The sequence below is a fragment of the Sus scrofa genome, chromosome 16, assembly GCF_000003025.6.
Source record: "Sus scrofa isolate TJ Tabasco breed Duroc chromosome 16, Sscrofa11.1, whole genome shotgun sequence".
Classification (NCBI taxonomy): domain Eukaryota; kingdom Metazoa; phylum Chordata; class Mammalia; order Artiodactyla; family Suidae; genus Sus; species Sus scrofa.
In genome coordinates, this window is record NC_010458.4 from 56,810,293 (window position 1) to 56,826,118 (window position 15,826).

The 15,826-nt window shown below is 35.4% G+C and overlaps 1 protein-coding gene across 1 annotated transcript in view; it reads right to left on the minus strand.

Annotated features, from left to right (window-relative positions):
• Positions 1 to 15,826, minus strand: part of TENM2 (teneurin transmembrane protein 2) — a 3,459,878-nt gene that overhangs the window by 1,186,020 nt on the left and 2,258,032 nt on the right. Inside the window, 1 exon segment of the mRNA XM_021076712.1 lies at positions 7,217 to 7,330. The gene's annotated coding sequence lies outside the window, so the exon portion shown is untranslated.

Consider the following 15,826-nt stretch of genomic DNA (forward strand, 5'->3'; position numbering starts at 1 on the left):
CAGAAATACAAGTTTGTGCTTTAAAGAAAATATATAAGATGTAATATGAAATTCAGAGGAAAGAGTTATCATCGCAGTTCTCATCGTGGGCAGCATGCAAAGGGAAAGCACCTGAGAATGGATGGCACAGGTTGGTTGTGAATAATGGCTGGGGATTTGATAAACACACCGCAGAATAATAACCAGGGCTGCCTATTGCGGGCCTGTCACACACCAACGACCATGCAGGACCCTCACTGTAACCACTTAGAAACATCTGCTGTGACGTTATCCAGGAACTGCCGCTGTCTGGTTCTACAGATGAAGAAAGTGAGACTCAGATGTTAAACACCCTTCTCCAGGTTAAATAGCTAAAGGTTGACGGAAGAAGGATGCGAATACCCTCTCTTCCTTCCCTTCTTCCCTCTGCTCCTTTTTTTGATTTCTTACGTCAGCTTTTGGATGATGAGAACTTTTTGACCATCATAGATAAGCTTATCCACGTATGAGGTGCCCTAGAGAACAAGGGCTCTCGGGCAGGCAATTCCTACAAAGGGTAGAGGGGCAAAATTATTATTCTTTCCTCTACAGTTTCTGGTGACCAGGATGAGACCTGCTGGGATGCCACACTCACTCTCAAACCTAGATGGGATCCTGGAAAAGCTGGCAGAGGCTGGCAAAGCCGGCTCTCCCCGAAGCCTATCACTGTTGCCTGATCTAGAGAGGAGAGTAAAAGGGCACACAGTCCCTTTTTTCCAAGCTCGGATTAACATTGATTGTGGGTCCCATCTCACCCAGGGATACCCACAGACTCTTGTTTCATTTTCTGTCCAGAAAACTTGACTTGGCAGCAGGCCAGTTGGGAACGCCCAAAATCTGGCCGGAAAGAAATGCAGCTAGGGTTCTAGCGTTACTGGCTCTCAGCAGGACTGAGTTCTTCTGGATCCTTGGAGGGTATTATCTTTTGCGTCTGCTATGGGGATGCCTCTAGTGCTCATGGGACTGTCCAGTACTGCCAGGAATACTGGCTGTTTGTTCAGGCTGAAACCTAACAAGATTCAAAAGATTTTGTTTTCGAGAGCCGTATGGTCAGAATTTGGCCAAATTAGAAATCGATATTCAGAGGCTTATAGAACTTTTTATCAGGGCTTCTTCCTAGCGCTAAAACACAAGTGTGGACCAACAGAGGGAAAAAAAGCATTCTGAAACTACCATGGAAGAATTTACTAAAACATTCCAAGGACTCACAGCTCTGAATCTAGAACATAGGCGTTTTTGATTTCCATCTTTGTTGAAGCTATTTTTCCTGATATAAAGAAACAAATTGAGGATGATGTAATTGGATTGCTGGGTTGATTTCTGGATATCAGTCAGGTTACAATCCAGTTCTTTGAGAAATTAAAAACAGTTTTATTTGTATTTGTCTTAGAAATCTAGTCTTTACAATAACAGAAAGGTGACTATAAAAAAAATTCAAAGCCCATTTATCCTTTTTACCAATCCCCAAACCCCATCCATTCATCTGAAAGGCTTATGGATATTGTAAAAATCTGGATTTAAGAAACAAAATCCCTTTTCTGAGAAACTTAAATCCTTTCTCTGTGCCTTTGAGATGTAAATGTTCTACCTGGTCTTATTTAGCAACTCAGAATCTTGAAATGCAAACTTCAGGAAGGTAATTCTTATTAGGAAAAAAAAAAAAAAAAAGAAACTATTTGGAAATCAGGTGAATGAAAAATCTTAAAAGTCTTTTCTACGAATATCTGAGCTTATTCCTGAATTTATTCTATATGCCAGAGACACAATTTGGATTCATCGGTTCTTCTATAAACTAGTGAGCTTGCATTATCTTACTTTTCTCATGGCTAAAATTTTAAAGTGAGAGCTGTAAGAGCTCTGCTTTTTTAAGTTTATAGATGTCTATGTATGTATGTTATATCTGTGTGATATTTTTCTACCTCTAGATGATATTGCCAAAACTGATTTGTAATGAGCTCTATGTAATTGTTTATATAAATCAAGTGTACTCTTAGGAACGTAGAAACTAACCAATCTATTTTTCAAGTTTACATGATCCAAACTAATGTTTAGTAAATAAGACCTAGTTTCAGTTTGTTGGTCTAATTAAGACAGGCACGTTTTTAGTGTTATCAATATTAAACAATACTTTTATTCTACCTTGGCTTACTAACAGATAAGCTCATGTTATCTCTGTTATAGAATTTGTCAGCAAGAAAGATAACTAAAGAAGATGGTTGTCTGTTAAATGTCTCCTGAAATCTAATCTAAACATACTTGTTGAGAATAAGTAAGTTAAACAGATTTAAGATAAAGTTTATAAATGAACTTTTCAACAAAAATTATGCTTTATGGAATATATACTTAAAAATAATTTACAAACAGTTTCCAAATATTTTTGGTGACTTGAAACCTTAAAGTTATAAAGATCTTCCTTGACGTAAGACAGGGTCATGTTCTAAAACATCCACTGCAAGTTAAAAATGTAAGTTGAATATGCATTTAATACCCTAACCTACCAAACATTATAATTTACCTGAGCCTACCTTAAACGTAGTCAGAACACTTAGATTAGCCTACAGTTTGCAAAGTCATCCAACACAAAGCTTATTTTATAAAAAGGAGTTAAATATCTCATTCATTTACAGAGTACTGTACTGAAAGGGCAAAACAGCTTGGATGTGTAGATACAGAGTGGTTGTAGGTGTATTGGTTGTTGATTCTCATGAGTGCAAGGCTGACTGGGAGCTTGGCTCTTAGCCGCTGCCCTGCATCATGGGAGAGTATCTTACTACATATGCTATCTCAAAAAAGCCCAAAATTCAAGATTCAAAGTCTGGTTTCAAATGAACGTGAATCTCTTTTGCACCGTCATAAAGATGAAAAATCTTGAAAGTCAAACCATCCTAAGTCGGGACCGACCGTCTGTACTGAGATAAGTTAAATGATGAATATTCATCCAATATCTAGATCATTTCTGAATAAGATAAAATACTGAAACATTAATTATTGAACATAAGTTTATCCACTTTGAGCTTCTTTTTACAGAGGAACTAAAGATCTTTGTGACTCTAAAATCAAGACTCCTGGCACTTTCACCATCATGCACAGAGCAGTAGAAACTTTGAATCACCCGACGCCCGTCGTCCCAGATGAGAGGAAACAAGGCAACCACCTCATTGTTTCAGTACTCATATCATAAATATCTTTTTCATTGTCTCTTTAGTGCCACATTTTTACATTTTTGTGCATTTTGTTGGTGATTTGGCTATTTTAAAATGAACCCCAAGCATGGTACTATAATGCTATCTAGTGATTGTTAGTGCAAAAAGGTTGTCACTAATCAGACCAAAACACACCGTTCTTCTTCCTAACTACGCAAACTTGAGCACAATATTTAACCTCTTGAAACCTCAGATTCTAAGATTAAAGAAGGCTTTTTTTATGTTATATAAAATGATTCTTGTTAGAAAATATTTTTAAATGCGGTACATGATATGCTTTTAAAAACTGTTCCTTTCTTCTTTTATCTATTCATAATTGTTATAGTAAAATACCATATGCATCATGTATTAGTTCTGATTATAGATGTTCTATTTTTTTCTTTAAAATTTCAAGAAAATATTTTGCGAAATATGTAATATTGCATGACTTTATCTGAGAGATTGTGAAATATTTAAAGAAAACCTGTTGTAAATCTCACAATGTTAAGAAGCAACTCAGGCATGTAATGTGGGGGAAAAAAAATCTCAAAATACACTCATTTTAAAGGTTAGATATTGAGTATTAAAGGGTGTTTCTCTGCAAAAAAAAAAAAAAGAAAAGGGGAAAAAGAGCTCAGTGTAATACTTTCAAAATGGTGCTAATAATTTCAGTTCTTGCATAGAAATGGATTTTAAGCTATTGAAAAATGTGTTAATCTTATTTTTTAAAGAGATTTGGTCACATATATTCAGTACATAGTGATTATTATGAACTCTTTAAATGGAAAGAAAAGTGAAAAATGTCACTTGCATCCTCCTGATAGGGAATTAAATCCACACAACACCCACTGCAGGATGTTTTGCTAAAAACACAGCCTTCCTGTAGGTCTGTGGATTTTCCCCCAAATTTCTACCTAAAATAGGGTTTTCTTTTAATAATATCAGAAACTGAGAAACATTGGTTATGTTTAGCCCTTATTAAAAGCAATCTCTCAAAATCAGGATTTTTCCTATGATTTTTAAGTTTCTTTCATTTTTATTTATAAAATAGTGAAAAATAGCCCCAAAGCATATTTTTTAAATGATGACAAAAATCACATCCTATATTTCATCCTAATCTGCTTGAAAGCAAATATGACTGTCCTAGAACTATGAGAATATACATTTAGATTTAGTGTTTTCTATGAATCCACCATGGAGTAAAAACCATTTTATATGCTACCAATTAAGCAAAGGAGCCACACAGAAACATTTAAGGTAGATCCCTGGCCAGAAAACCTGTATACCTTAAGGCACCACCTCTTATGAGCGAAGAAAGTGGCATTTAAACCTTTAGGCATAAACCTACACTGAAAAGAAAAAAGCCAGAGGTGGTCTAGGAGGAAACTGAAAACATGGGCAAACATCAGCTTCAGTTTATAAAGCTTCCTATAGCCTGGAAGAGTATTTCCATTAATTCCATTAGGGCTGCAAATAACATTCTGAGTGAATAGCAGAAGGCAGAAGTTTCAGAGTCTGTTTCCAAGGAGGTAGGTGTTTCTTGAGAATAGGTTCAATAGAATATAAAGTATGATGCCACAGAATTAGCATGAAGAACTTCTTCTCAAAGTTAATATAATTTTCTGCAAATCAAGCCCATCTTCACTGACTGGCTTGTTACTCAGTCAAAATTCAAGATGATTTTTGGTGGCAATAATAAATTATCAAAGTGCTGCCATAACTTGATAATGTTAAAAGCTTAGGAGAACATTGAGAGAACATAATGAATTTTCAGGCCGGCATGTGAGGCAGATCACTGAGATTCTGAGACTTGCTTTTATTATCAAGGGAGTTCCTAAGACCATGTACATTTTCTCCCTCTTTCTACATCCACAAACTATTCCTCATTATCCTTTGCCTGTTTTCCTGACTGCCGTGTACCAAAAATCCATCTTCTCCAGAAAATCTAATCAAAAGATTAGATGATAACTTTAGGATTATGAGCAAGAAAAAAACAGAGGGTGATTGTTGCATCTAACAAGGTCAGGAAAATCCTCTAGGAATCCTAAACACAGGTCTCCTTCTCCAGACCAGGCTCCATCTTCTAGGTACTGCCCTCCAAACTCACCTCCTTTACTGCTTCAGTGTGGTGTTACCTGTTCTGGGAGATGACATACAGGCTGCGTGAGATACGCCAGGGTCTTAGGTCTGTTCCTCCATCACCCTCCTCTTTCTTCCGAAGCTGGCAACTCTACATTTATCATGGGTTTCTAAGGACTGGGTACTATTTCCTGAAGAACAGAAGCTACGATGGACCCAAGCTTCCAAGATGGAAAGTGGAACTAGGAGACTATCCTGGGAGAGGTAGTTACCTGATCTGTGTGTGAGCAGCCTTGAAATCAGAGATGTGTTCTAACCAAATCAAGCTTCCTGGGTACAACTCAGTTTGGATCTGCCCTCCAAGCCACTAGGAACAAAGGTGCTTCAGAGGAAGTTAAGGAGGGCTGAGCGTCATTAAACCAAATGTCAAATGCCATTCTTAGAGTCAAAACACAATAAAATCTCAGAAGAAACCTCTAAGACTCTAATAGAAGGCTCTTGCCACGCAGACCAGACACCCAAGAAAACATATGATGACAGCAAGAAAAATGTGAAAAACTAGCAGGAGTAGAAAGATTGTAGGCAAGCTGCTTGGACTTCAGTTTCTTCGCCAGCAAAAATGACTCAGAACTGCTGATAACATTCCTTTATCCCTGATAAACGAGTGTGCTCGACTACCAGGGTAAGTACCGTATTGCAACATCTACTTTAATTGTTACTACAGCCTCATGAGATTCCCATTCGGGCATTATATTATCTGCTCCGTAAGTGTTTTCTAAATGGACTGTTCCAACCAGGGCTGTCGGATGACTGTAATACACATACCTCCTTTATGAAGGTACTCCTACCACCACCCTTCCCTTCAAGCCAAGCCCCATTCCTGAGCTACATAAGACCTAGTCTTCACTTTCTGTTTCATTTTCACTGAAAATACTTTTACAAGCAATAAAAAAAAAGAAAGAAAAAGAAAAAAGGATTTAATCCAAATACCTTTTCCATTTATCCATCTAATCACTTAGGAGTCTCTACTGTACCTCTTCTCATACCTTATCCTTGGGCATAAAGTCTCTATACCCAAATCACTGAGATTATTCTGTAACTGAGGTTTTAGCCAAGTCAGATGCCCCATCCCCAAATCAGAATTGTATAAAGCATTAGCTGTCCCCATAGAATGTTTTAATTGCCCTACCCCAAAGAGAACCATCTTGGTACGATTTAACTTGTAAAAATATAAAAACAAGATCGAAAAAAGCAAAACACTTCAGAGAAAAATGGATGTCGGAGCCCAAGAAAGCCTTAGGAAGACATTTGATATATGATGCTTGATGCTGCAAAAATACAGGATGAGGATGCCAGTTAAGGGACAATAAAAGCAAAAAGGATTTTACTAGGAGCATTAGAAAGACTCGCCAGCTTCCTTTTTGCTTTTGCCTGCAGAGATTAACAACATTAAACAGATCAACAGGGCCAAATTTTTCCATTCAAAAGGTCTTTACACACTACAATGAGATGTTGGTTAGTCCAGCTAATCACAACCATCACCTTTTATTTCCAAGGATATAAGCAAATACTAAAAGTGTGGTGTCCAAATTATTCCTAGAGGCCAGGGAATAAGGATTGGGGGGTGGGATGGGTTGGGGAATCCATCTAGGTAAATAAGAAGCAGATGTACCACTGAATAATTGTGAAGTCATTCTATAGGTTTGGGAGGGGGAGAGGCAATCACAGAATTCAGAGAGAGAAAACGACAGTACAAATTACTTTTGTCCATAAGGAAAAAGGGAAAAAAAGAACAGAAAACAGAAAAGTCAAGCCTACTTTCATGCACAGAGCTGGAAAAGCCCTATTTTGTGCTCTGTATGAAAGCACTTTGGTCAACAATGCAAACACAACTTGAGGCAGAGCAAAACACAAAATTGTAGTATGATTCCACTCACCAAAAGGGTGGATCTTCACTGTGCAATTCAGAGAGCTCTACAGGAGTGCTCCGAAGCAAAGCCAAGTGACGAAGCAAGCCCCAGACTGCTCAGGCAATAAAGAGCTGGATGTAACTGTTTTAAGAAAAAAAAAAAAGAAAAAGAAAAGAAAATAGATAAGATTCAAATGAGCACATAACACAAAAAAGAATTAAAAATGTAAATAAATATCATATATCTTGAAAATGCAGGGAAGTTGGATTACAAGCTAAATTAGCTTAATTGTACACCTTACCCTTCCAAATATCTTTCAATAGAGGAATTTAAAATATGGTATAAAACACATTAATTGGTTCAGTCATTTTGACTATGGAACACCATTCCCATTAAGATACAAGATTTCCACAATAGCAGGCCCATTTGTTATCCTTCAGAGGCAATGCTGTTTATAGTATAAACATGGAAATGCACAGTATGAGAATGGGAGAATAGTTCAAATGTATCTTTCTAGTAATATACAGATTTGAAGCCTGCTCTTCACATTTACAAATGATTTATTTCATCTTAAAATGTATCGTTTGCTCATCCATACAATTTGATCATTATTTTGCCAACTTTCAAATTTAAACACTTGCTAGCTGATGCCACAGTCAATAGGATATGGGACTATATTATATATCAGGTGTCCCCTGACTCCAGCACAGCTTTAGATAAACTGAGCTTTTATTACCTAAACGCTAGGATATAATAGCACCCCACAATACATGTCCACTGTCAGTGTTGTCATTTCTGTTACCACCACTCCAAGCCCACATGTTTAAAATTATCAACAGAGATCGTGTGCCTATTTCCTAATGATTAACTCTTTTAAAAAAATGTACACACCCATCCCCCTTTAGAAAAAAGTCCACAAATTAATGCATTCGCTATTCATCAGGCTCCCTTCTCCCCGGGGCAAGGATGGAGGCACAAGGAGATTTCTCAAGTTTGCAAAGGGATTTCACAGACAATGCAAACATGCAAGGAGAGGGCCACAAAGAGTGACAACAGATGAAAACCAATGGTTCTAATTTTCCAGTTTTGTTCCCATCATTCTCATCCTGAACACTAAATGGAGGCTTCCACATGTAAAAACGAGCCCCTCTCCAATCAGTATTATCCAGGCAGGTTCTCAGGCAGCAGAGACGGTGAGCAGGAAGGAGCCAGTCTGGCACAGCCAATCTCTAGTGCTCAGACATGGCCACAGCTAGGTACCACAGTCCTAACAAGGCAAGAGGTATTTTTCAGACTGATGCCTCTTTCATCTCTGACATTCTGTAAAGCCTTTCAGCCCTCCAATGAGACTCCTGGTCCCACGGAATGCATATTAGGGGCTAGTTTCCTGATCTTCTAGACAGTAAGAGGGCTTGCCATTAAGCAGTGGAGAGTATGGAATTTAAATCAGAGCAGACCTGAATTTGAATTGTGTCTTTGTCACTAATGACAATGATCTCACACAAGGTTCCTCAGAACCTCTGAGCCTCAGTTTACATGTCTGTAAAATGGGAGCAGGGGCAAAATACCTACTGCACAAAAGTGAATCGTAGGGAGAGGGAAAGAAAATGTTTTTGGAACACAATAGACAGACAACAAATTCTAATCTCAATTCTGCTTGCCTTGCTCTGCTAGCTTGCTTTTTTTTTTGTTGTTGGTATTTTGATAATCTGATTATAGGGAAATGATAGTAGAATTGTCTGATGGAGTCTATGTGTCTTTAAAAGACAAACTCACAAGATTAGACAGAATTGTAAGACCTTATGTAAACTTGCTTTGTTTTTATTAGGTTTTATTTTTTTCAGTTTTTCAAGCTGGCAATCAGAGCCCAGCAAAGCAATATGGTTCTTTGATTTCCTCCTTAGAAACTCTGCAGCTTTTATTGTCTTTATATCGTACAACTTTAGCACTTAATTATATCCTACCTTGTAATAATTAGGTGTCCTTATAATCAAGTCTGTTTATTCACTTGTGCAGTTCTGATCCTTTAATCTCTCTTGAATATTAGTTTTTAATGCTAATAAGAGCCACAATTTAACAATTTTATTACTAAGTAAAATTGCAAGAATATTTTGAAGAAGAATCACTAATGGGGATTCCAAAAATCACTTTTATAATTAGGAAGAGTACCAAGTTATAAAAGTAAGCCTCAATAGCAGAAGCATATGGAACTTGTATGTCTTCCCACTGACTAACTGTCCAGCCTTGGGCAGGTCACTGACCTTTGTCTTTGGACCTATAGATAAGACTGTACTTGATCAAGCAAGTCAGAAAGAGAAAGACGAATACCATATGATTTCACTTATATCTGGAATCTAATATTTGACACAAATGAACCTTTCCACAGAAAAGAAAATCATGGACTTGGAGAACAATTTTTGGTTGCCAAGAGGAAGGGGGAGGGAGTGGGAGGGACTGGGAATTTGGGACTAATAGATGCAAACTATTGCCTTTGGAATGGATAGGCAATGGGATCCTGCTGTATAGCACTGGGAACCATGTCTGGTCACTTGTGATGCAGCATGGTAATGTGAAAAAAAAAGAATGTATATACATATGTGTGACTGGATCACCTTGCTGTGCAGTAAAAAATTGACAGAACACTGTAAATCAGCTATAATGGAAAAAATTAAAATTGAAATAAAAAAAAAGACTGCACTTGAGTCCAATATTTGTTTCGGCTGGATCGCAAATTTAAAGATGTTAGGAATTCTCTGTAATAAAAAGGTAGCTGTTGATTTTAGGCAAGAGATAGGTTACCTGCTTTGTTATTTTAGAAGTTATAAATGTAAAAGTCTGCTGATAGAATGCAAAATAAAGACAGGCATGGTCATTGTACATAGTATATTCAGTAAAGCACAATGATTAATAAATCACTAGGTTCTACAGTTAAACTGTGTGGGCTTAAAATGTGATAAATACACTTAATAGCCATGGGTTCTAAGACAAATTTTAATCTTCTATGTTCCTTAGACTCCTCCTGGGTAAAATAGGGGTAATAATAACATCTAACTTAAAGGGTTGTTGTAAAAATTACCTAGATAGTTCACTTAATGACTGGTACCTAATAAATACTAGCTATTATTTTATAGTACTTTTTTTATTAGTGCAATAGAATTATATAAAAATCCATTTTCTGGAGTATCAGATTTATCCCATATTTTATTATATATGAATATCTGTCAACTGGATAAATGGAAATGATTTTTTGACCAGCATATTTCACTTACCAAATATTCAGTAACAAATGATGTATACTTTAAGGCAATACATTTACCAAATGTTATTTACTAAGTTTCCATCTATATTAATATGTCAAAGAATAATTTATTGACTGAAATAAAATACCTCATTATTTAAATTGTAATAAAACTAAACCAACCCTAATTTTTATATTTTTATCTAAAATATAAATTTCTGTTAGAATTTATATATGAGACGTTATGTGACTATAATTAAATGCACATTTTCAAATTTATTTTTGAATATTCTTTTATAATATCTCTGTTAGAAGAAAAAAGGCACAGTTAAATAAAAACAAAGTTGTAAAAGTCATTCAAAAGCATGTCAACCGTGATAACTGCAGCTTACATGTTGGTGAGGACTCCTCTAGAAATATCTCCATAAATAAATTCACATGGAATACCAAAAAAGTGCATAAATAAGAAAATGCCACCCATCTATTTTTATTCCAAACCCTCTTCTCTAATAGAAATGTCTCTAATAATCTTTCTAGATTATGGATGACAGTTAATCTGGGTGCACTATTGATTCAACCAAATTATTTTAACTTTTCATTTAATGTTTACAGGAAATTTGAGAAGTTTAAATATTCCTTTTAGAAGTAGTATAAGATGAGCAATTCAATTAAATATTATTTACATTGGGGAGTCATTTAGAGATGCCTCAATTTGTATCTTTCAGATAGAATTTTCTACCATTAAACATATACATCAGAAAAATTAAACAAATACTGACCTACATATTTTATGCAAATATCACACAATAAAATTATATAGACACACCTATAAAAAGTCAAACAATAGGAATAAAACTTGCAAGATATTGTCATCTTAATTCAAACTACCAGTTCCCTTAATGGAAATTAAGTTTATAGGCTTAAAAGAAATATTAACAAATTTCCCTTTAGATATACAGAGAATGATATTACAGTGTGAGGAATGGGAAATGAATAAATGCAAATTAATTAACTGTTTTCTAATGAATAAAAATCAAGACTCCACAAACATAAAAATATGACATGAGTTTCATTCCACACAGCAGAAGAAAATGAAATGAAAAGTTCAAATGAATGAATTTCAGAATACTCAAGCCATTTTGCAGTCTACTATTCTCACAAATGTTAGGAACTTCAGTCTTATTCAAACAAGGAATATTCTAAGTCCAAATAAGAGATCTCTGTACTATTTCATAAGGAAATTTGATAATGAGGCATCTGATTTGGACTTGTAATAAAATATTTTTATGATGCAGAAAATTATTAATTGATCTGGATATACTGAAACCAGTCAGCTAGTACCACTCATTTGCTTGACAAATAATTAATGGATCATGTATCAGATAGTACATTAAACTCTTTATTGGCTACCAAGCAATCAAAATGTGGCTAGTCTGCAATCACATGTGCTGTAAATGTAAGACACACGCATGATTTCACAGATTTGGTATAAAGATGTAAACTATCTCAATAATATGTTTATATCAGTTACACATTGAAGAGATAATGTTTGATCTATTGAATTAAATAACATATATTAACATAATTAATTTTACCAGCTTCTTTTAACTGTTCTTAATGTGTCTATTAGAACATGTGAAATAGCATATGGGGTTTGCATTATATTTCTTTTGGACAGCCCTTCCCTAAAAAGATGCGAGTAGTTAACCAAGAAATCATTGTATTCACGTTTGGATACTTGTGGTCAGCCACTGAGAAGGTGCATTAAAGGGTGAGCTGCAAGCCAACCTCTAAAATCTTGCCATCAACTCATATGCATAAGAAAGGCACATCAAAAGTCACATAAATAGCAAAGCTTTTACACACGAACAACCTAAAATATAACACTGCTGTGTGCAAAGAAGTGTTTGTACTCTGAGAAAGTTATGGTTGTTCAAGGCATCTCATCTTTTACCATGGGGGGAGCATGAAGTCAATCTGCTGTGCAGAATGTACCACCGGGGTGGGGGGTGTGCTCCTCAGGCTTCAGGGTAGGTTGGGGGAAACTCACATTTTATTTGCTTTTATGGCAAATTTGTAGAGTGGAGCAAGAGAGTGGTTTAATCACAAACGCTATTTGAAATTCATTGATATTCTCAAGCCAGTAAGTTGGATCTGAGAAGAGAGCCCTGAGAAAATATTTCAATACATCCGGAGGTCCCTGAAGCCTCCCTAGGATCTGAAGGCCCACCAGCAGCTGTGATAAATAGATTATAGAACTGTCATGTATTATGTTAGAGATTAATTAGCAGAGCACAGTGTTGGGTGAATCTGGCCAACATCACACATAATAATAAGATACATTTAGAATAATCTCTAAATGATATTTTATAATATGTTTTATTCCCTCCAAAACCACTTCTGGCCAGAGTTTCCTTTTCTCGCTATATGGAATCTCTGAAATTTTCACTCTGGGATAACATTTCAATTAACTGAAATCATCTTCTCTCCCACATAGAGATTTCCACAATAACCTGTCAAATTCTGGCATAATTTTGCTCAGAATATGTGGTTTCTATCATAGAGATGCATCAAACCAATCAAAACACAATCATATTTTCAAATGCAGAATCTGTGATCCCAAGCTTATGTTCAAAGGCTTTAATAAAAGGAAAAAAAAAACGATAGAAGTTTAAAAAGATACTCTGCGTAACACGAATTCATTAAGCAATTTTGAAAGGGTCAAATCTTATTTTGCTTAAGGGTTATCTGATAGAGAAATTACTGGAGTTTTATAAAATATTCACTCTTGCCCTGCTCATTTTTTGAATGAATAAATATGAGGCCAATTTTATACAGAATCACTTCAACTTGAACTAATAATTGTGTACTGCAGCCTAAATAATGTTTGTTTCAGAGGGATCCATATAAAAGGAATGCGAAAGAAAACATTAAATCAGGCACTAATTATAATTAATTCATAGATAGTTGAGGTTCATTTGCTTTTGCTAAAGTGCATAAAATCGTGTTCATATGGAGGCCCAGGGTGCAATCAAAAGAGTGCTTGATCATATAAAGACTGTTTTTATTCGCCGAATGGCTTTAGGATACAATATACCATTATTCGAAGACAAATTGGTTCAAATAGAAATCTGTAGGTCTCTGTGAACCCTTGGAAGATTATTTCCCTTACTCTGAGAAATGTACAAGGTACTTTGGAGAAACTGAGAAATCTCTAAGAAAAAAAAAATGGGTAAAAGACATTGCTTAGTATAGATTGACACTGAAATATTCTGCGGCACTGGATTTGCAATGAAACATATAAATAGATTCATAAAATTATTTTCTTTTTAAAATATGTGTAGATGAATAATTAACCCATGGAATGAGAACGCTTTTGAAGTCAGAAAGAGTTTGGCCTTTGTGTAAGGTAGCCGTCTTTTTTTAACTGATGTCTCAGATTGCTCAGTTGGTTTTATTATATAGTAATCATCATATCTAACTCTTGTCTGTGAGAAAACTATTTACCTGCTAATCTGATCCCCTCAATTATCTCCTACAACACCTTCAAAGTGTTACCTGTGAATTCCCTGCTATGGAGATAGCTGAACTTTTTTCCTGTTCACTTGCAGCACTGCATTCTCATCACCCCAGCAGGGTTATTCAAGTGAACAAGTGAAAGAGTTAGGAAATGATCCAACCCCCTAAAACTGAAGCAACCTAAATGTCCATCAACAGAAGAATGGATAAAGAAGTGTGGTACACATACAGAATGGAACATTACTCAGCCATAAAAAAGAATGAAATCATGCCATTTGTACCAGCATGGATGGACTTAGAAATTATCCTGCTAAGTGAAATTAGTGAAAGACAAACATCATATGATATCCCTTATATGTGGCATATAAAAAAAAAGACACAAATGAATTAACTTGCAGAATAGAAAAAGACTCACAGACTTTGAAAACAAACTTATGATTACCAAAGAAGATAAGCGGTGGTAGAGGGATGAACTGGGACTCTGGGCTTGGCATATACACACTGAGGTATATTGAATACCTTGCCAATGGGGACCTGATGCGTATGTATGTGTATGTATGTATGTATGTATGTGTGTGTGTGTGTGTATCTATTTCACAAGGAACTCTACCCAATATTCTGTAATGATCTACGTGGGAAAATAATCTGTCTGAAAAAGAATGTATGTGTATATATGTAAAACGGAATCACTTTGTTGTATAGCAGAAATTATCGCAATATTGTAAATCATCTATATTTCTATATAACTTTAAAAGTGAAATAAATAAATGCTATCTTGATTCACCATGAAAAAAAATAAAAACACATTCATCCTTGGTGAGAGCTTGACCTGGAATACAGAATAATCACAGAATACAAATCATCACTGCATGCCACCAAATGCTATAAAATCACAAAAGAAACCAAAGAACAAAGCTTAAGGCATTTGGTTTATAAGGAATTTGGTTTTCAAATACATGAACACTGACCAGGACGGGGCCATGATAATTTTTCACAGTACAGAGAGAGTAGGAAATTTTTTCACACAAAGTCAACAGAATTGATACAGTTAGCCAGTCTGTGACCCAAAACTTTTGAAGGACCTTTAAATTTGCTTCATTAGTACTCAGTTTGAGATAATCAGTTTACTAAAAATCATAATTAATTAATGTCTTTGCATTAAGAATAACTGCCAGTGGACCTCTATTTATCAACACTTTATCAGCCATCACTATGTTTTACCTACAGTTGGCTGAAAATAATGAAATTATATTTTTAAAAATTCATATTTCTCCCTGTCAGACATACTACTCACACATGGGTACACACAAACACACACCCTATATTTTCTATCTCACATACACATACATATCAATTCATGACAGGCCTTTAGAACTAGAAGAGATTTACTCTAGGTTCAGTATTTCAGAATAAAAGAGGGAAAAGGAGGTAGAGAAATGTGGCAATAACATGTGTTTGCAATATTTTGAAAATTAAAAATCCCATATTCCAAATGTCATATAGATATAATTATATTTTGGATTTTCTAAAAGTGCAATCACTAAACAGATGAAGCTGTTAGGAATTGAAAATAAAATATTATGTTCTAAATTTTTAATAATGCCTATCTTAGTCACAGTGCTGTCAGATCTAGTGGCATCAATAAAAATTAAGGATACCAAATCACAATTAATTTCAGGGCTAAAGTACTCTCTGTATAAGGTGCTAGTGGAAAATAACGCTGCTCTGCCAGAAGAAACAAAAATGAATTGGTTATTTACTGCATTCATTTCACCAACATGAACCGTGCCCTTTAAAATATAAATTCTCTGAGAAGAGTAAATACAACCACACCTTAAGAAAGAAACCAGAATGATTACTGTATTAAAAATATATATATT